The following is a 22,995-nucleotide window of genomic DNA, read 5'->3' as shown; positions in this document are numbered from 1 at the left end:
AAAATGGGGAAAACCAGCTCTGACGGCTACCCGAATGAAGCTGCAGTTGGCATATGGTTTCATGGAGAAGCCTCTTGGACTCTTGGAAAAGGTAATTGTCACTTCGTGCGGGATCGAGTATGAGCATACATTTGCAATAGTCGATTTCGACAAAAAGAACAATTATGAGATAATCTTGGGACGACCATTCATGCGACAACTGAAGATGGTCCAAGATTGGGGTTATGACCACATATACCTCGGACATGGCAAGACGACAACTAAAATACACTTGAAAGACCATAGTTACAAGGATGTAAACCAAACACCTGTGGAAGAGTTTGATTCGGCTACAACAGCAGGATCAGAACTACCAGCATGGTTGGGGCAACCAAAAGAGCTATGGATGTGCGGAACTTCACATTGTGGAAGCTTAAGAAAAGAGGATTGCATCTTAGAAAGAGCAATTGAAGACAAAGAGTATATTTCGGAGCCATTCCCTGAAGATGCCTTGGAGCCTCTAGAATGGGAACACATACTGGCAACGTTAGATGTATGTACCATTACCGACAGTCCAACAACAAAATTTTGCGATAAGGATGGTTACGATGTGCTACCCTATTACATGGTAAGCGTGATGCCAGAAAAAGAGACAATAGCACCTCCAGAACAAGAAGAGTTTTACAACTCTTCTGAGCAAGTGGAAGTAAATGATGATGCAGATAATGAGTGTTCGGACACCTCCAGTGAGCGTGGGAATGAAGCAGAGAATATCAAGTTTTATGATTTTGCTAATCAACACCCTAGACGCCAAGAACGCTATAGGAAGAAAAGAGCCGAAAATAAAGTGAGACAGAACCTGATGCCCAGGATAAAAGGAAAAACTCACTATTTGATGCTTGTAAAAGCAGAGGATTGTGTGAAAGATCAAATATCAGGAAAATTCTCAGAAAATCGAAAAGAACGAACGCGAGAACAAGCGAATCGGGAAAGAAAAGCTCGGGCTCAAACAAAATCACAAAAATCTGAAAAAACAAAAAAAGAACCAACAAAATACCAAGAGTGGACCAAACTAGAGCGTAAACACAAATACCAAGAACTGAAACGGTCTTTGAGGGAGATCTGGACCACTGAAGAGGATAGTGATGGTAAAGGGGAGTCAAAAAAGGGCAACATGAACGTACCACCTCACTATAGGAAATTTACTATCCACGAAAGAAAAATCATCTTGACACCACCAATAAGGGAGAGAACCAACCAAGAATCTTACGACGGGCCTGAAAACGCAAAAAGAATAGACCTCGCAGAACCAGGTGAAAAGCCTCAGCCGGTCTATATAGCTAATGATTTAGAGCCTGAGGAGGAAGCATAGCTTACACAACTTCTAACGAAATATAAAGATGTGTTTTCTTGGTCCTATAAAGACCTTAAAGGAGTTGATCCATTAATATGCCAACATACAATTCCTTTAAAATCAGATGCAAAACCTAGCAAACAACGTCCTTATACATATAATGACACATTTGCCAAACGAATCAAAGAAGAGATTGATAAGCTGATGGACGCAGAGTTCATCTATGAAATTGAACATACAGACTGGGTTTCACCCATTGTGGTCGTTCCCAAGAAGAATGGAAAACTGCGAGTGTGCGTAAACCTCAAAAAGGTGAATGCGGCAACCGTAAGGGATAATTATCCCTTGCCAATTACAGAACATGTCCTTGAGCGAGTGGCCGGGAAACGGGCTTATTCCTTTCTGGATGGGTTTTCAGGATACAACCAATTGGCAATAGCAAGGGAGGATCAACACAAAACAGCTTTTGCCACAGAATGGGGGATTTATGCATATCGAGTTATGCCATTTGGCCTAACAAATGCACCAGCCACTTTCCAGAGGTTAATGACTCACGCTTTCAAGGAATACCTAAGAATATTCTTAGAAATTTACATGGATGACCTATGTGTACACTCTCTTCTGCGCGAAGAACATATTGACCATTTGCAAAAAGTCTTTGAAAAGTGCAGAACATATCGAATCTGTCTAAACCCGGAAAAGTGTGTATTTATGGTTAAGCAAGGACGAATCTTAGGGCACATTGTCTCAAGAAACGGAATAACCACAGACCTGGACAAACTCAAAGTCATTATAGACCTACCCAGGCCTACTAATGCAAAACAAGTGCAATCCTTCATGGGGTACTGTGGATATTATCGAAGATTCATATACATGTATGCGGTTATCGCACAACCTTTGTATCTTTTGCTAGTCAATTTCGAATGGACCAATGAGTGTGAGACTTCATTCCAAAGGCTGAAAGAAAACCTTATATCCACACATGTGCTAAAGGCTCCAGATTGGGACAAGATATTCCATGTGCACATTGATGCTTTGGCATATGCCATTGGTAGCATTCTAGCTCAACCTGGAGACGGAACAATGGATTTTCCAGTTTTCTATGCGAGCCGATAGTTAAACAGTGCAGAAAACAACTACACAACCACCGAAAGGGAAGGGTTAGGAATGATTTATGCTTTGAAGAAATTTCGGCATTATTTGCTTGCAAACAAATTTGTGTTCTTCACGGATCATCAAGCTCTTTTATACCTAGTAAATAAACCTTGCAATACAGGGAGAATCGTACGCTGGTTTATTATATTGCTAGAATTTGACTTCACAGTGGTGGTCAAAAAGGGGAAAACTCATCTGCGAGCTGATCATCTTTCAAGAATACACAACGGGGAAGCCCCTCAATGGGTAGATGATGACATACCAGATGCTTATCTTTTCAACATCGAAATGGTACCCAAATGGTCTCAGGAGATAGTTAGCATTCTATCCTTTAGAAGTGAGTTTGATAATACAGGATGTAGAAACAAACAGCGAACAATTCTACAAACAAAAAACTTCCAATTGATAGTAGGACGGCTGTATCATCTTGAATCTGACCTAATCCTACGATTATGTATAAATCCGGAAGAATTCAAGTGCTACCTGGAAGAGGCTCATGTCCAGGGTTGTGCATTTCATTGTTCAACAGTAAAAACACACCAAAGACTGAAACAATTAGGAGTTTATTGGCCAACTATGTATGTGGATACACATTCTTACGTTACCAATTGTACAGTATGTAGTGCCAAGCGACCAGTGGATCACACAACATTGTTTCGGGTGAACATAGCACCTGCATGGAGTCAATATATCATTGACTTTCTAACCACTAGGACATTCCCTGAGAACACTACAAGAGCACGGGAGAAAGCTATAGAGCTGGAAGCTCGTGACTTTCAGTTAATTGGAAATCAACTCTATATACGGTGCAAGGACAACCAACTCTGAATCTGTGCAAGTGAAAGCGAATACCTACTGATTCTAGAACATGCACATAGCGGAGTAAGTGGAGGCCATTTTTCGGGCGATAAGACGGCGAAAATTGTCTTAACTGCAGGAATCTGGTGGCCTACATTGCAAATGGATGCCGAAGAGTTTGTCAAACGTTGTGATGCATGTCAACGCACCAAGGTACCAATCAAAAGAGATGAGATGCCATTAAGGCCAATGATGGGGGCAAGGGCATTTGCAAAGTGGGGAATTGATTTTGTGGGACCTATATCACCCCCTGCATATCGCACCCATACCCAATATATCATTGTGGCTACGGATTATCTCACAAAGTGGGTCGAAGCCAAAGCAACACAAAAAGCTGATGCACGCACCACGGCTCAATTTTTGTATGAGAATGTTTTTGTATGTTACGGGTTACCGATAGAAATTGTCAGTGATCGTGGAACACACTTCCTCAATGAAGTCAATGAATATCTACTAGAGGATTTCATGGTCATACATCGAAAATCAGCACCATACCATCCACAGGCCAATGGGCAAGCGAAGGCCACAACTAAAACACTATGCATGGTCCTCACTAAAATAGTGTCACATTCAAGGACCGACTGGGATCAGCAGCTACACTCAACACTATGGGCATACAGGGTAGCTTACAAAACCTCAATAGGAACAACACCATACAACATGGTGTTTGGGCTAAACGCTATACTACCCATAGAGTTTTTAATCCCAACTCTACGCGTAGCAACAAACTTGGAATGGACAGGGCATGAACTCTCTTCAAAAATTAATGATCTTGAAAAGCTAGATGAACTCCGCTTACGAGCGGTCGCTTCGATCTATGCTAAAAAGAGAAGGCAAAAGGAGTTTTTTGATAAACATGTGCGTACCAAAGAGTTTAAAATAGGAGATTACATACTTGTTTATACATTGAAGCAACATGCCAAGAAACTGAAAAAGCGAGGGATGGGACCATTTGTGATTCATGATCTATCACAAAGTGGGGCCGTCAAGCTTGCTACATTAGTAGGTGAAGAAATGCCAAACTGGATTAGTGGGTGTCGACTAAGGAGATATCACCTTCCACTCACACAGGAGATGCTCCAACAAATTCATCAAGGAAAGCAAAGAATGAAAGAAAAAGAGAGAGTATGGGAGGAAGCTCAAACCGAAGCACAAGAACGCATTGCAAAAAGACGGCTTCTGCGACAACAACAACAAAGTAAACCACCATTGAGAATCAATGCCATTCGACTCATGAACTTGGAAGAAGACACGGTCGAGCCAATAATTACAGTCAAGGTGGGCAATGATCAAGTTGAATAACCAGTCTTTCTCGATTCGGGTGCTCGAGCAAATTTGATCTCTTACGGATTATACCAACAGCTCCAAGTCATAGATCAACCTCATCCTACTCCCCAAGTGCTGGAAAGTAGCACATCACATCCATTGAAAACATTAGGGTGGATTATATTGCATATACAGTTACATCAATATATTTACCCACACAAATTCTATGTGGTGACAGATGAAAGCACACAACAACCAATGCTGCTAGGGCAACCTTGGCAAAAAGCATACAATGTCCACATAGACTGGAAAGCACATGCTGTCAAAATCCAGCACGAAAACGAACAGCAGGTGGTAGCTTTTGCTCAAAAGGAACATCCGGATCAAATGCAAGCCATGCAATCACTGTAAACAAATACCAAAGAACAAATACCCTCAACGATCAACACGAAACCTGAGACCAACTACCAGCTAACTGCCAACCATGCTCATCACAGACAGCTGAAATCACCGACTACACTGCAAAAATCTAGACTACCACAACAAGGTAAACAAGTATGGATGCGGAAGGATAGAAACGCCATGAGGGGGAAAACACAATGTGACAACCGAATTCTAACAAAGCAGATGGTGCAACCAGAAACCAAGGTAACCAAGCAGATATGGATTCCAAAGAAAATGCTTAGCCAAAACCCTCATGTCACTCACATTTGGATACCAAAGCAAAAGACAAAGCAAATACCTACGGTACAAGCAACGATGGAAAGTAGACATCTACAGGTCAACCGGGCAAACAAATATAAGTGGGTGCCGATGACAAACCAACAAGGGGCAAAGTTGGCAGCACCACACTACCAATGGAAAGCCAAGGCCATATGGCCCATAGCTAACACATCCTCCGAAATAGCTACGACTCCATCAACAGTGTCGGCAACGCAGTTGCCTCTGACCAAAAAGACCATTAAACAAAGAGCAGTAAAGTTACAGCTCCTACTTGCCAAGAAAACAAGAAACCTCGACGGCGAATGCCAATAAGCATCTTGCTTATTCCCTTCTCTTACACAGCATTAATTTTTCCATGCATTGACCAAGTATGCATAAAATAGGGCCACATTAATCGGCCACGCATTAGCACGACTTTTTCAACCTATGCACGGCACAGACTCTGAGGCAAAACCTTGTCGTCCAGGAGGACTCCGACTAGGAGGGGGGGAGGCATTCTCAATGCGGAACCAATAACAGAAATAGCAAATAAGGGCACAATTTTCGACTATTTTCAGGGTTGACGTTTGATTGCAAAATTTTCTGGAGTAACCCAAGTATATATGCCCTTATACAGCATGAAGCTACAGGAATATGGGGCCAAACGCCAAATTAAGCCCCTAGGTGTGTGTATATATGTAGAAATAGCCATTTTTCAGGCAAAATATTGGTAAAATGGAGAAATCTGGCCACAAAAATTGCATGAGAGTGTATATAATGTGTTGCGGTGATGTTTGTGATCTATTATGAATTATGGGGATTTTTTGGGTTTGATTTTCTATTTTCCTTTTAATTTTGCTAATTTTCGGCAGAAAAACTTCAAAAATACAAAAAGCAGGTGAAAAACAGTCGTAATGAAAAACAAAAAATATGGGGATGACCAGTGACTAAAGAACAACCTACGGTACAGTGGGGGTGCAATTAAGAGACAGAAGCGGAAAGTGTGTTTTGGCCAGGTTTTGGCCGAAATGACAAATTTTTGGTAAACAGAGCAAATGGAGTCCAAATCAAGAATTTTTTGAGCCTAAACCGCATCTTGTAGAAACATAGGAGCACATGTCAAATTTCATGAAAAATGGTTCGGGGACCTCCATTATAAGAATTTTTCACCCCATTTTTAGCTCATTCTCACTATTGACCTTGTGGAGAGAGCTTCTGCCACCTAGAGCGGATCGACCTTCCAGCAGCTTCTACGACGTGCACGTCTACCCGACCAGCTCCAGACATGAGAGGTAGGCTCACCACCTTGAGCTTTTCGCGCATGTTTGTCATTCTGTCGCGAAAACTAGCGTAGAGGTCACACACAAAGCGAGCGGTAGAGACCTACAAGTAGAAATGGCGGCCTAACGGCTAACCCGAAAGCAACAAGACTTCATCAGCAGCTTACCCTAGTCTAGGAGACCCTTCCTAGATAGCCAATGGCAGTGGGAAAACATCGGGAAAAATCCTAATTCCCAGAAACCCGCAAGAGGCCACCAAATGGGAAATCGGCGAAACGGCGATCAAATGCTACCAAAATTTACGGGTAGGAGCATATCGACATGCTCGACAAGTCCATATGACCCGCATGACCAAGAAGTGACCCGAAGCGGCACTAAACCTCAGAAACAACATCAGACAGACAAAGCGTCAAAATGCACTTGTGGTCAAACCGCAAGTCCGTTTGCCACCAAACTTCACGAGCGGCTTTCCTAGACCATCAACAACCAAGTCCTATGGTGGTGGACCACCACAAATCATCAAAGGTATGTAAACGCCTCCACAGGTGCTTCTAGAGCGACAAATTGCCAAATGAAGCTCCGGTGAAGCCAAAGTCGAGAAAAATCATACGGCAAGGATCCCCAAAGGATTTGGAAGCTATGAAGACCAACATCGAGGAATTTCATCACCAAAAAGCACTCCAAAAGTCAAAAAACGGCTCAGAGTCTCTGAAGTCCGCACAGGGAGTTTACTTACCCAATTGACTTTTTGTTGAAATTAGGCTTAAAAGGGGCTTAGGGGAGCAAAGGGCAAGCACTAGGAGCACTAACAAGAGAAAAATCACCAGGAGACATCCTACGCGTAGGATGTCTCAAGGGCAATTCTTGGCACAAAACCCAAAAATTCTTGCCATGCACATGTTTTGAATGACATTCACAAGCCCTACACCAAATTTCATCACCTTTGGAAGAGATTGGACCTCATATGCATGGAAAAACGCAAAGATAGGGCATAAAGGCACTAAAGGGCCATTAACCTACCAAAGCTTTTCCAAATCTCATGAAATTTGCACAACACATTCACATACACATAGCTAACTTTCTGTGTGGTCTGGGAGCAAAAATGAAGAAAAAGACATCCTACGCGTAGGATGTCTAATGGACCTTTTGGGCATGAAGGAGAAGTTTTGTCATTTCAGAAGTAATAACCTCATCAACAAGAGCCCATATGTCAAGCTTGAAGCCCTTCTAATCACTTTTGACCCCCAACACCTTCAAGATACATTTTTTGAGCCCAAAAACACCTCATAGAGCCCTACAGGCATCAAATATTATCCAAATACAAATCCAAGAACATGGCTATGTTCCACAGTTTAAGGACAACCCACTGATCAAGTTTCATGCAGTTCTGAAGAAAAAGACATCCTACGCGTAGGATGTTTTAAGCTTAGATTTAGACTTCTGTGCAAGAAATGACATCATAGGAGCTAATACCATGATGCATTGAGCCCATATACCAAGTTTCAACCCATTTGGACATCAATTGCTTCCTATGATGGACAATCTACCAAAATTGTGACTTAAAGCCTAAATCAGCCCAAAAATCCACTTTTTGACATCCAAATTCAAATCCAAGCTTATAACCATGTTCCATGAGCCTTACACTACCTACAAGTCAAGTATGAACCAGTTCTGAAGAAAAAGACATCCTACGCGTAGGATGTCTAGATGGATTTTTTTGGTCAAATTTGCACTATGAGCACATGCACAGCTTCACAAGTTCCTTTTGAGCTATGATTTCAATTTTCAAGTCATTTGGATAAGTAAAACTCAGTTTAGCAGCTGATATGAAAAAAAAAACGCTAAACTTTGGATTGCTGAGTACAACAGGGTCTATGGCAGCCTCGAAGTCACCGGCAAAGAAGAAGAGAATGAAAATCAAAGACTATCTGGACGAGGTGGAACCATTTGTCATTCCACAGGGAACATTAAAGCCTACAAGCACCTAGATACAGGAAGATCTACTAGAGTGAAACGACCTAAAAATCTACCAAGGAGTATTCAAGGACAATGACGGAAATATAATAGAGCTGCCAATGTTGCCAAGGGAGCTCAATGAATTTGTCCGGAGCAAAATGGCCGGCTACTTGGAGAAAATTGACCTCCATAACTATTTTGAAGCAATCCCAGCAGGGGTGGACGTCAAAAGAGTATGGGAGTTTGTGACCAGCATTAGAGAAGATGGAGTGGCCAAGGTGACGGATTTGCACGGCAGACCCAACATAGAGATCATTATTACGGAAAGGGTTGTCGCCCATGCACTAGATCTCTCTAATCAGGGAGACAGTGTGACAAAGAGAAGGGATGAAGTAAAGGTGTACAAAGAGAAAAAGGCTAATTACACTTTTGAAGACATCGCCAACCCAAAGGTGGCGATCATGAGCCAATTGTACAACCAATACTTCCACATGTGCACGAAGAGGCCGCACAAGTACAGGATGCCGCCAGGTGCAATTGCCACAACCTTTACTTGGGCAATGACGAAGGGCATACACAACCCCAAAGATAATCAATTATGTGGCATACATACAAGACAGCCTGGTAAAGATGGGAAACAAAAAGCCAACCTACATAGTGCCAGGAGAGATGATAACCAAGGTAGTTTATGCAGCACTACATGCCAAGGGAAGGGGGCCTGACCCCCCATCTCAGAATGACTGGCTAAGGATAAAGGAAGACAAAGAAGACGAGCCACAACGAGCACCAAGCGTGGCTACAAGGTTGAACAGACGACTGGAGCCAATGGAAGAGGAGCAACCTGAGTAGAAAAAAGGCAAAAAAGAATCTGCTCAAGTGCCAGCCAAAGAGACTCGATCACAAAAAGCGGCTAGACTCGAGAGGCTAATGGAGAGTTTCCGAGCAGAAAGAGCCCTCAAGGGCGATCTAAACAAATTATGAAAGCCATCCCTTGAGTCGATGTCCGGATCCTCAAGAAGAGTGCAGAGGGACCGCTTCGAAGACTATATCAAGAATTTCGAGATTCTTGATGCTGCGGCGGAAAACATTCCACACATCCCTTTCACCGAGGAAGAAGTGGAGCAAATACGGCAAACGTTGCTAGATGAACAAGAAAACAAGGAAAGAGAAAGAAAGACGAAAGCAGATAGGGATTTCAAGGGCAAACCTACAGCTTTACCAGGTAGCCCTAAACCTAGCCCACCGCCATCACCACCTCCTAGCAACCCTCCTCCAGAAGATCAGAAGGCTGGAGACAAGCAAGAAGAACACCAGGATGAAGAGAATGAGCACAGGACAGAACCTGAACACAAAGAAGAAGCCAAGCCTGCATCTGAACAAAAAAAGCTCGAGGAAGCATACTATGCATTTTTGGACCTGCTAGCTGCAGGCTATTCAAAGGAAGAAGCCGCCACAGTCGCATTCGACTTGGCAAGGACACGAAGTGAAGAACAGCTGCCAGGCATCTGGCTAGTTGAACTTAAGGAGATTGCTACCGACACGGTAGACCTGCACCCGCCCTCGAATGATTGGGATGTGGTGATGACAATGCTAGCTGGAATAAGGGCACAATCTGTGGCATCAGACGAAGAGTTGATAACTCTAAGAGCCACTGAAGTAAAGACCAAAATGGAAAGAGATCTGCTGCAGGCAAAAAGCCAAGGACACAAAGAAAGAGAAGCTGACCTCCAGGCCAGCCTAGCCACTGCTCTACAAAACTGCCAAACAAAGGAAGAAGCAAATGAGGCAGCGGCAAAGAAATTGCAAGCAGCTGAAGAGGAGTGCCTGCAACTCTGCAAGTCATTGCGAGATACAGAAAAAGAAAGGGATAATCTGACACTCCAGCTATCAGAAGAAACAAAAGAAGTAGAGGCCTTGAGGAATGCTAAGGAGAAGGCGGAAATAGAACAAGAAGCAAGCATGGATGAAGTCCTTGAGCTCAAGGACCAATTAAAAGTCAAAGATCAAACCATCCAGAGGCTGAGAGCATCACCTGCGCGAGTTAGAGCTACAAGCTCAACTCAAATTATTTCGGAGAGTCAAATGTATGAAGAGCAAATGCAAGAACTCCAAAAGCAGTTGACTCTCGAGAAGAAGCAGAGGGTGATCATGGCTGAAGGTTCTATTGCAATGCAAACCAGATTGGAGGACAGGCAAAAGGCCCTACAAGAAGAATTGATGAGCATCAAGATAAAGCTCGAGGAGGCTGAAAAAGTAAATGTTGAACTCAATGACCTCCTCGTGACTATGGGCGGCGAAGCAGAAGGGGAGAAGCAGACACTCCTCACGCAAATAGAGGAGTTGAAAAGCCAACAACAAGTAGAACCAGAGAGCTCAGGGCCAGCTGCCAATGAGGGGATCGACCTCGACAATGTGTCGGATACTGTGGACACACCCATGCCAGAGGAAAGCATAGCAGGCTCCTCTCAAGGGCCCCAGGATCTAACACAAGAAGAAGAGGAAAAATTGCGAAAAGCAATAGAGGCAGAGCTCAGAAAGAGCACCAAAGAGGCCTTGGAATGGGAACAGAGGGTTTTCAAATCAATGACAATTCAGAAAATCGACGCCAGCAATCTCAGGCGTGAATGGCTACAACCCTCTCTCCCATATCCATTGCTTAAATATGAAGCGGCAACAATAAACCAGCGGATCAGAGAAGAACCAACTGTCCCTCTCTACAACGCAGACACCTCGAGGCCAGAAGGAGTAAGGCTGATAGTAGATTCTCAGCCCAAGTGGAGGAAAGCTTGGCTTACCAAGTACCCACAGTACCTAATACACTTGGTAGAGGCACCTAAACACATCAGGGACAATCTCAGCTTCTGCCCTCTACCACGGGTTAGGACGTGGAAAGCACACAAAATCTTACAGAGAAGCCAACCCACTTGGCTGAACTACCCAAAGCTGCCAGGCGTGAAGGCAGGTGAGAGAATAAGTGTACAATACATGGTGAAAACCCTAACGGGCGCCATAAAGTTGTTCACTGGCTCACCTAACCTTACATGCATCATGATGAGAAAGATCTGCAGGACCATCCTAGCAGTATTTGAAACCTTCAAGCCAGGACAGGTGACTGACAGCATATTCTTCTTCAAGGACACATACAGATGTGCGTATGAGATGTTAGGTCAACCTTCCAAGGAGGTGATACATGCATTATATCAAAGAATCATGTTTCTCCCATCTTATCACCTCCAGGCGTTTGAAGAAGCTTTCTACACGGGGTTCTTTACCATGCATACAGACATCTTTGGGCCAACAATGTTGAATCTACATGCACGGTACGAATCGCTGCTAAAGATGCGGGAGACCATAAGGTGAAACAAAAAGTTCAAGGCCATGTCGGGGACGACATGAACAAGGAGGGGGGGGATGTTAGAAGCTGGACACACCCCACGGCATCTAACTACTCAGCGGATTATTATTTTTTGTAATTAGTCATTCATTGAGGAAAACCCGGTTTTTCACCTTGTAAATATTGGGACTTACAGAAGTTTCCAGATTGTATCCCAGTTTTGATAGTTAGAAGGAGTAGATGGATGATTTTGGAACTTTAGGGTTTGAGAACTTGTAAGGTATATATATCACTTTTTGACCTTAATGAAGGACCTTTTGTCATTTTAAACAAGTTTAAGTTTGTGAGTGAGCGTATTGTGTACGTGAGAGAGAGTGTGAGCTTTGTCTTGACGCTACGTGTGCTACGGTGGTCGGAATCGAGTGCGGAGAAGTGCAGCGTGCTGCCCCCGACTAGAGCTACGAGCCGATACCAACATTGCGCGCATACGGTCCGGCTTCGGGAGCTTCTTCTACAAGCTTCATCGGTTGTTTGGGTGAGCATACGTTGTCCGATTTTGCATTGCAGCATATCCACACGTTCACATTGAGTAGAACCACACATTAGGCACTTCAGATTTTGGAAACGAAGACCTGCAGATTTCGGCCAGACATCCTACGTGTTTCTGCACCGGGTGTTTTGGGTCGTGACTTTGGTTCACAGACCTTAGGGAGAGTGGCCTATAGGTATTCGTAGGGTCTCCTTCAAGTTGTGTGGTGTTTCCGAAGTGTTTGATAGGTGTTCGGCTCTAGCAAGCGTTGTAGGAAGCATCCTCTTTTGTTCTCTTGAAGACTGTGACTTAGACAATTGGTAGGGGCCTCTGTAGGAACTAGTTAGGAGTCGATCAAGTGTAAGTTGACACCTTATGCTTGCTTCCACGCGCCTGCGGGTCGAGCTTCGTCCTTAGCTGACATTACTTGTTAGGTGAGTTCTCGCTATGCTGACGTCCGTCGCGGCGTATCCGTCCAACAATTACCATGGATCACATAAATGATATTATATATCGGTCTTCGACTCAACGCTGACCTTGTCTCCTTTCTAGCCAAACATTTCAAATCAAAATCGTACTCACATAATAGTTGAAGCCATCGCTTCTCCCTAATATTTAGTAATGGATGAGTGAGGATAAATTCTTAACTAATTCTCAATCATACACATAATAGTTCAAATCATGCCTTCTCCACTTTCTATATTCATATATCAAAACTCTTTCCTTCTCAAACAAAACATATCCCATTTGTTCTCCACTTAGATTACATATAACCAAAGAAGGTTTTCCTAATTCTAGAATCTTCAAAATATAAGTTTCAATCCCTGTTCTTTTAGTGTTTCAAATGTAGCTTTACATGTTTCAGATGATACAAATTCCTTTTTTTTTGTTAATTCAGTTAAACGTCTCGCAATCTTAGGGAGGAACCACATGCGTAACTAGGTACTATTGGGGCAATTTACCTCGGAGCTGATGGGGGCCAGTAGCCCCTTGGCCTCCAATGCACATAGCTAGCATGTGGTTTCTCCTAAGAAGCTCCTAATTTGAGCACCATATGACAAAACATGAGAGTAAGTACCTTCTTTCCTACAAGTGTCTGTTGGTACCGCTTGCCAATTTGTAAATGAAAATTGAAACTTGCTTGTGGGTTTCCAGTTGTTGCTCTTGTAACGAGTGTTCTAGCTAGCTCAAGTTTCAACATTTCACCTTGTCATTGACTTTTGTGACATAAAATAGCAATGCTTTCTCTATCACAAACTAGCTCATTCCAAGATTGAGTTTTGCAAGACAACTAGACCATGCTTTCAAAGAAGTGACATTAAACATGGTAGTCCCCCACACTTAACCATCTAAGGTCCTCCAAGTTTCTTCAAATTCGACTTCTACTTGTAGAACAATGCAAAGTTGCCTACAGTTTACAAGTAAAAAATCAACCTTTTCCATTTCATTGGATACCCTTTATCCCCATCTAAACATCAACTCCAAGTTCTCTATATACTCATGATTCCTAGCACAATGCAACTTTTGTGAGTTAGTACAATTCAAAACCTAGCAGTTGACAATGATGCAACCTAGCAAAGTTGACACCAATGGTTGACGATAATGCAACCTAGCATAATGAAAACTCTACTCTAGAACTTGACAACAATGGTTGACAACACCACAGCCTAGCACAGTGCAACCACCACTCAAGAACTTGGTTCACAAAAGTTTGTCCCAAAATTACACATTTTTTTCAAAATTCTCAAATATATGTTATTTCCAAAAATCAAATCAGGCTTTGCTGAAGACAAAGTCCATTAAAATTGCCTTGATTTTCTTTCACAATTTCCAAAAATTAAAACAGACTTTGCTGGAGACAAAGTCCATTAAAATCGGCTCGAAAACCTTGTGAGAAAATGGTCCTTCTTTTTACTTTTGGGTAAAGTTGAGGTTTCCCACGATGACCAAAATGCCCGCCGCAAAGGGCCTTGGATTAATTAGATGGGGGAGGACCGTTGCGGTAACGCTTGGGGTTCGGAAGAAGGGCACGCAGGTCGTACCCAGCTTGTAGTGCCCATGCAGGCAGCACCTTGCCCAGCTCTGGAAACAGCTCTTTGTACGCTTTCCACATCGCGGCCCTCGAACCGAGCAGGCATCTAAGATGCGTTCCGGCGTCACATTGGACGGCTCGCACAGGCGCGCCACCACATACATACTGGCTGCCTGCACGGCTTTCGGGCTACGGTGCAGTGCCAGCTTCATCTCGATTGCGTTTGCAATTTCTACAGTGGCGAGCGTTCCCTTTTGGCTCATCCCCGCCTCCTGGCACGCGCTGCACAGTTAAGAAGACATAATTATAGTTTAGCAGGGCGCTCTGTACAGGATCTCTCTCTCTCTCTCTCTCTCTCTCTCTCTCTCTCTCTCTCTCTCTCTCTCTCTCTCAAGATCACCCGCGCAGGTTATTCTCAGTTTCAGGACGGCATCCGGCTACAACCGTAGTACTGTGGGCCTGAGTAGTACGAAGGCCCGCGCCATCAGAAGCAGACCGTGCCGCACCTGGAGCGACACTTGCCTGCGGTAGGCGCTCCTTGGCGCCTGCATTGTCCAAGCTGCCAGCGGTCGCGGTCGTGCTAACCATCGCGGGGTTGCAGCCGTGAGTCAGCACGGGCCGGATGTCTGGCTCGAGATTCTGAGGTACAAAACCAAACTGGAGAGGAAAATGCAAGAAGCCCTTCCGCCGTTTTGACAAATAAGCGAAGAGTGGTTGTCCATAACGGCTAAAAAACTGCATGGCTTGTTGCGCCAGGCTGGTCGACGTGGGCAGATTAGGTCAAGCCCGTGATATCGCTCATGGCCTGCCTGAGGGCAGGGTCGTCGACGTCGGCCTGCAATCTCAGCTGGGTTCGCTGCAGTATCACGGCGGTGCCTGTACCTTCGCTTCCTTGCTGAATACGGGTCTCCAAGCGAGGTATGCCGCCCAGCATGGAGGCCAGAGGGTCCTGGTCATCCCCGCCCGCGCGCACCCGGTCGTTGTGTCGCGGGTCTTCACCCTCGAAGATTCGCCACTCTGGTCGTTCATCCACTATGTGCGACTCCAGGACAAGCCCACACTCCTCGCAAACTGTGTCTCCAGTTGTCAAGTCGTCGCGCACTGGCGTTTCCATTCTGCACTCCCGACACAATATTTCGGCGGCCATTTTTTGTGAGATTTTCACCTTGGTTGCATATGCTGCAGCAACTTGATTATTTGACGCAATGAGAAATCTGTTTTTCCCAATGATCGCTGATCTTCTTATATATTATCCTCACTTGCAGCCCGACGTAAATGCGGGATTCTCCAGAGCTTGTAAGGTTCAAGCGTTATGTGACATATTATTACGAGCCATGACGGGCTTAGGAGGTCGCTGAAGCTGGTCGCCCATCGGGCAACGTGACCTTCTACTCCATCCTCCATCCCACTTATATATCGAGCTTCTCCTAGTCTCATTGATTGAAACCATCATCTCCCACACCATGCAACAGGTCTACTTGATTGTCCACGCACCTGCTCTTCATACTTGCAAATGCACTTTGATGTGTATGCATGCCTCAATTTGGCATCTATAGTAGATAGGTTCTTCCAATTAGATCCTAGATTTGACATCTCCAATTTATATAATGGCTCCCATAACTAGATTTAGTATGCAATCTCATAAGCGAGTAAATGTTTGCATAGATGAAGGCCTATGCATTGGAAGGTAGATAGAATCTTTCATTAATTGAGTCTCATTAAATCTTGAGTTGTTTTATGCAAAGGGGAGATCATTGCCAACACCTCCGACAAAGCTCTGTCATTTGGCAAAGTCCACCTCTAGGTACAGGACGTGCACTCTAGTTTTGGGGGCATTGCATTATAAAGTGCCTTGCATCAATCACATAGACCCATGAAAAAAAAAACCTATATAAGGCAAGAGTAGGGATAAACCAAGTCAATTGGTGCCACGTTAATTATCGCAACTGTCTTTTCCTCTAAAATATTTGGAGGACATGATTTAAATTATTTAAGCGTTGCCTTATGTATATGTAGAGACGAAAAAGATAGTTGACATTTGTTTTCCTATTTTCATAAACATTGGAAAATGAGTATTGGGTCACACACATTCTGTTTCATCCTCTTATGTAGCCGCTTGTAACTATTGACCTTGTTTTACTTTTGTAAAGTAGTGACTCTTTCCCAAGATTAAAATCTAGACAGAATTAAATAGGTCATGTATTAACTTAAGGCCTTGCATGATTCTTGGGAATGGTTTGATTTTATCTTCGAGAAAATCCCATTGACAGTTTCTTTTAGTAGTCTCCTCACACTCGAGTGATATTGATTAGAAGATCTATGAGGGCAAGGGAAAGTTCAAAGAGACATTGGATAAGGACATAAGATTTTCAAACTCTCTCTGAAGCATGGCATTTTTGAAAAACAGACATTTATATTTCAAAGTTGTATTGTTATGAATGTCAGAGATTTACACCTCAACAAAAAGTTGCGGTGAGCAAATTGTGAAAGTGCACTTTGTGGTGCCACTGGGTATCAAGTGACAAGGGACACAATGACAAGAAGTAGGAAGACCTCTACTTCATTTTGGAATAAAGATCTTTACTTTGTTTCCTTCAAAGCATTTGATGAGGAAATCTAACTTATGCAACATTAGGTCGCAATCCCAATGTTAATGGGGCAAGATGAGAAATGCTACTTCATAATGACAAAGACATTTTATTTATGGAAGTACATACATTTATCTCGAAAAGGTTTGGGTGTGACGGTGTCCGCAAAGAGTTTGACTATAACTTATGACCTATTGGAAACAAGAACTAAAGATTAAAAGTAGTGAACAAAAATAGATGATCTCCACATAAAGGCACCTTTGTAGCAATACAAATACTATAGCAACTCCTTGTGGGTTATTTTGCAATCTTAAAATGAAAATGATAGAAGCAAAGGAAAATTGAGGACTAATTAACTTTGATCTACTTCCATTATCTAGGCCAATGACTGCCTTGATGATTATTGTCCAAGGTACATCCTTCTATAGGAGGCGTGGAAGCTTGGTTGCTCAGGTAAGAGCCTGCAATATAGGATCCTTGTGAATCAAGACTTGTTGGACATGATATACAAGAACCAACAATATTTTCACAAAGCAAAGGCAAAAACTTACAGGCGTAGTAATATACTTGGCAATTGTTTGATGGCTAGGCCGGATAACCTTGCAAGCATCGAGGCACATCAATAATCTTGCGGCAATATAGAGGTGTATGTGCAAGGAGCATCGAGCATGAAAGTAGAGAAGCACTTTTCCATTAAAGTAGAGAAATAGCAGAGTTTTGAATAGATGAAGGTCTATGCATTGGAAGGTAGCTAAGTGAATCTTTCATTAGTTGAGTCGCATTTTAAATTCTGAGTTGTTTTATGCAATGGGGAGATCATTGCCAAAACATTTGGCATTTGACAAAGCCCACCTCTAGGTATGGGAGGTGCACTCCAGTTGTGGGGGGATGGCATAATAAAGTGCCTAGCATCAATCGCATGGACCCATGACAAAAACACCCTATATAAGGAAAGAGTAAAGGATAAAGAAATTCCATTGGTGCCACATGAAAAGTATATGATCACAAGCATTGTTTTTCTCAAGAAAATTCGGAGGACACACAATGAACTTATTCGGAGGACAAAGATAGTTGACATTTGTTTTCTTATTTCCATAAACATTAAAAAATGAGACTCATTGGGTCACACACATTCTTTTTCACACACATACGTAGACTATTGGCCAGCTTGTTTTTCCAGCTTTTAATTTTGTGAAGTGGCGACTCTTTCCCAAGATTAAATTCTACACACAATATATTAGGTCACGTATGAACTAAAGGCCTTGCATGATTGTTGGGTATGGTGTGATTTTATCTTTTGGAAAATCCCACTAACATTTTCTCTTAATTGTCCCCTCACACTCCGTGATATTGATTAGAAGAGGTTTGAGGGCAAGGAAATCTGGAAAGATACATTCGATAAGGACATAAGTTTTTGAGCCTTTCTTTAAGACATAGAATTTTCGAAACAACAGACATTTATATTTCAAAGTTTTGTTGTTATAAAGGCCAAATATTCACACCTCGACAAAAAGTTTAGATACTTGAGCTAATTGTAAAAATCAATTTTGAAGTGCGATTAGGGTATCAAGCGATGAGGAACGGAGTTGCAAGAAATAGGAAGACAAGTACTTCATTTTGGACAAGGATCTTGTATTTGTTGCCTTCAAAGCATTTCATAAACAAATCTACCTTATGCAAATATTAGTTCTATATCCCAATAAGAAGCGGAGGACCGATTAGCAGCTACATAGCACAATCACAAAGACGTGTTATTTAAGGAACATGCATCTATCTCCAAAAGGTTTACTAAAGATCAAAATTGCTGAACAAAAATAGATGATCTCCATGTAAAGGCACCTCTGTAGCAATACTAATATTGTAGCAACTCCTTTGTGGGTTATATGCAATTTTAAATTGAAAATAAGAGAAGCTAATTAAGAAAATTGATAAGTAATAAACTTTGATCTACTTCCATTCCAGGCCAATGGCTACCTTGATGATTATTCTCCAGGGTACATACTTCTATGGGTGACTTGGAGACTCAACGGACCATGTAAGAGCTTGCAATACGTGATCCTTGTGAATCAAGACTTGTTGGACATGATATACAAGAACTGGCATCTTCACATTAAAAGATTTTAAAGGTCATTTGGAGGGCCTTATAAGAAATTTTATTTCTCTCTAGAAAATCTTCTTAAAATGCCTTTGCACTTATTGAGTACGTCCCAAAGAACAACTAGATACTTTGAAAAGTAAATCTAACTTTCTTGCATTTTTTGGAAACGGTCACCTTATTATTAAATGTGATTGTCTTTTTCACGAGGTCTGCATCGCTCATTCAATACGGCTTTCTATTTCTTGATGTAATTAGCTACATCACCTGCCATTCCAGGCCAATACACTCCAACTCTTCGTAATCGTTCATAGGTTATTTGATTTCCTCGATGGAATCCCCCTGTCTGTGTATGTGCCTCCTCTAGATACGTGTGGTACTCCTCTGGGCCTATACACAACCTTAGAATCCTATCGTTACCATGATGATACATTCTTCCCGCAAGCATAGTGTAATTTTGTGCTTGTCTAACGTCTTCCACCATGTGTATTTTGTCAAGATTCATTCCATAGGTCAACAACGGAATAATCTGCTCTGACCATTTTGGTACCATCTCTATATTAAACAGGTATGCGTCTGGGAGATAAACATCTACACCAGTAGCCTTTTTGCCATTTAGTAATCGAGAAAGGTGGTTTGCTCTTTGATGAGTTTTTCCTTTCTTTACTACTACCGTAAAATCAAATTCCAGCAACACAATGAACCATCTTACAATTCGTCCCGTGTTACAAGGTTTGTTTACTAAGTACAAAAGTGCCTGATGATCCACAAAAAATGTGAATTTGTTCGCAAGCAAATAATGACGAAATTTCTTTACTGCATATATCATACCCAATCCTTCTCTTTCTGTGGTGGTATAATTCTTCTCTGCACTGTTGAGTTGTCTACTAGCATAACTGATGGGAAAATCTGTATTACCCTCTCCTGGTTGTGCTAATATACAGCCTATTGCAAATGCCGAAGCATCTACATGTACATGGAAAATCTTTGACCAATCTGGTGCTTTTAGAATTGGTGCAGATACCATTGCATATTTTAATTTCTGGAATGACTCCTCACATTCGTCGGTCCATATGAAGATCATGATCAGACTATACAAGGGTTTTGCTTTTACAGCATACATGTAGATAAAACGTCGGTAGTATCCACAATGTCCCATAAATGATTATACCTCTCGTACAGTGTTTGGTCTTGGCAATTCTATGATCACCTTTATCTTGTCTTCATCAGTGGTAATTCCATTAGCCGATACTATGTGGCCTAGGATCTTACCTTGCCGTACCATGAATACACATTTTTCTAGGTTGAGGCAAATCCTATACATTCTGCATTTTTCGAATACCTTTCTAAGATGATCTATATGGTCTTCTCTCAATAGAGAATAGACACACAAGTCATCCATGTAAATATCCAAAAATATTCGCAAGTATTCTTTAAAAGCATGTGTCATTAATCTTTGAAATGTAGCTGGAGCATTGGTCAAGCCAAATGGCATTACCCGAAACGCATATATGCCCCATTCTGTTGCAAACGCTGTTTTGTAATGATCTTCTAGTTTGACCCCAATTGGTTATAACCAGAGAATCTGTCCATAAAGCTATAGGCCTGCTTGCCTGCTAGTCGTTCCAGGTCGTGTTCCGTGATAGGGAGAGGATAATTGTCCCTTATTGTTGCTGCATTTACCTTCTTGAGATTCACACACGCTCATAATTTCTCGTTTTTCTTAGGTACCAACACGATCGGCGACACCCAGTCAGTGTGCTCTATCTCATAAATAAATTCAGCATCCATAAGTTTGTCTATCTCGTCCTTGATCCTTTTGGAGAATGTCTCATTGTACGTGTATGGACGTTGTTTGCTTGGCTTTGCATCCGACTTCAGAGGGATCGAATGTTCACAAATGTTAGTATCCACCCCCTTCAGATCTTTTTATGACCAGGCAAATACATCACGAAATTCTTTAAGCGTTTTGATCAGTAAGTACTCCTCTTCTTCTTGGCTTAGATTAGTAGCAATGTAACCAGGTCGAGAACTTTCTCTCGGTTCTGCTAGGTCTATTTTCTTGGCGTTCTCTGGCCCATCATAGGACTCATTGGATTTAGGCTCTCTCATCAGTTGCTGGACCATCAATTTTCTCTCATAAATGGTGTACTTACAATAGTGAGGAGGTACATCTATCTTTTTACTCCCATCACGCTACTTTCCATTTCAGTTGTCCATACATTTTTCAGCTTTTGTTTTAAATCATTGTATTTTTTTTTCCACTCAACTTTTGTTATAATTGGATCTCCAAACACATCCAATATCTCTCTTGTCACTCTATTTTTTTCCTTGCTGGTTTTCCTAAGTTTCAATAGTCTTGCCTTAAAACTTGGGCCTTGAGCAACCTTAAGAAATCTTCCTGAAACTTTATCCTTAGCACAATCAACAGCATGAATTTTCATAAGAAAATGTGTCTTACTCATGAACTCGGGCATAGGTCTAAGCCTAGTTGGTAGACTTTTATGGTGTCGCCTACTCTTGTATCTTTTTTGGCGTCTCACACTTTGGTTCGGGAAGTTGTAAAAGACGTCATTCTCTTGATCCTGATGGTTGTCTTCCTTCGTATTTTCCGACTTCTCGTCATCCGCATTATCTTCGTTTTCACATTGATCAGAAGAATCATAAAATTCTTCTCCATCCTGCTCGATGTTTTTATTGGGGATGTCCACATATCCCACTATCCTAATATCAAGTTTTGTTTCCGTTTGATTGACTCTCGCTTTCTCGGTGTCTACTTCGTTCTCGTCTTCCTCTACAATTTTGCTCAACATGTAGTATGGTACGATATCGTAGCCATTCTCGTCACAAAATTTTGTGGGAGTGACTTCATTGACGCATACATCCAAAGTGGCCAAAATTTGAGACCATTCTAGGGGTTCAAGCTTCTCTTCAGGGAAGGACTCTCGTATATAGGCATCGTCCTCCAATACCCTCTCTAGTGTCCTTTCATTGTGGTCGAATTCACTACATTGAGATGCTCCGCACATCCATATCTCCTTTTTCTTACAGAACCACGTTGGGACTTGTGATCCACTAATGGTGGCTGAGTCGAATTCTTCCACAGGTGTTCTCGTGACATCATGGTAGCTGTGGTTCCTCATATTGACACGTATAGTGGTTTCAGCATGTCTTAGGTACAAATAATCATACCCCCATTCCTGCACCATCTTGAGCTGCCTCATGAACGGCCTACCAAGGATAATTTCATAATTGTTTTTCTTGCCGAAATCTACTATGGCAAATGTATGTTCGTACTCTATGCCACATGAAGATACCACAATTGTCTCAAGCAATCCTATAGGCCTTTCTACGTGCCCATCCGCTAGTTGCAGTTTCATTCTAGTTGGTCGTATTGCCGATTTTCCCCATTTTTCCCATAGCAATTTGGTAGCAATGGCAATGCCAGCTCCACTATCAAGTATGGCCTTAGTCTCTATGCCGTTATACTCGACTGGTAGAGTAGTGTTTCCGTCTTCACCCTCACAATACTCTCCAACCTTGTTGAGAGGCACTGGTCTAGTACGTGTTGACTCTCTTCTGTTCTGTGTCATTAAGCTCAGTTTCGAAGAACTTAAGAGGCGTCCTTATACCAAATTTCTCCAGACATTTGCCCACTTCCGTCCACATGCTTGGCCTAATTTTTAACAATTTTGCCAATGTGATTGTACAATTGACCGGAGTAGACAACAAGTCTGTCAAAATTTTAGTGTCCAATTGATTTGTCCCTCCTATTCTTTAAGAAGGCACCCTTCGAATTTCCGACTTTGCCTCATAGTCTCCCATGTATGGTGGCAAAGTTCTGAGTGATGCTGGTCTGCTATATTC

The sequence above is a fragment of the Adiantum capillus-veneris genome, chromosome 3, assembly GCF_014529385.1.
Source record: "Adiantum capillus-veneris isolate H3 chromosome 3, ASM1452938v2, whole genome shotgun sequence".
Taxonomy (NCBI): domain Eukaryota; kingdom Viridiplantae; phylum Streptophyta; class Polypodiopsida; order Polypodiales; family Pteridaceae; genus Adiantum; species Adiantum capillus-veneris.
The sequence above is the reverse complement of the archived record's forward strand: the minus strand, read 5'-3'. Positions refer to the sequence as shown.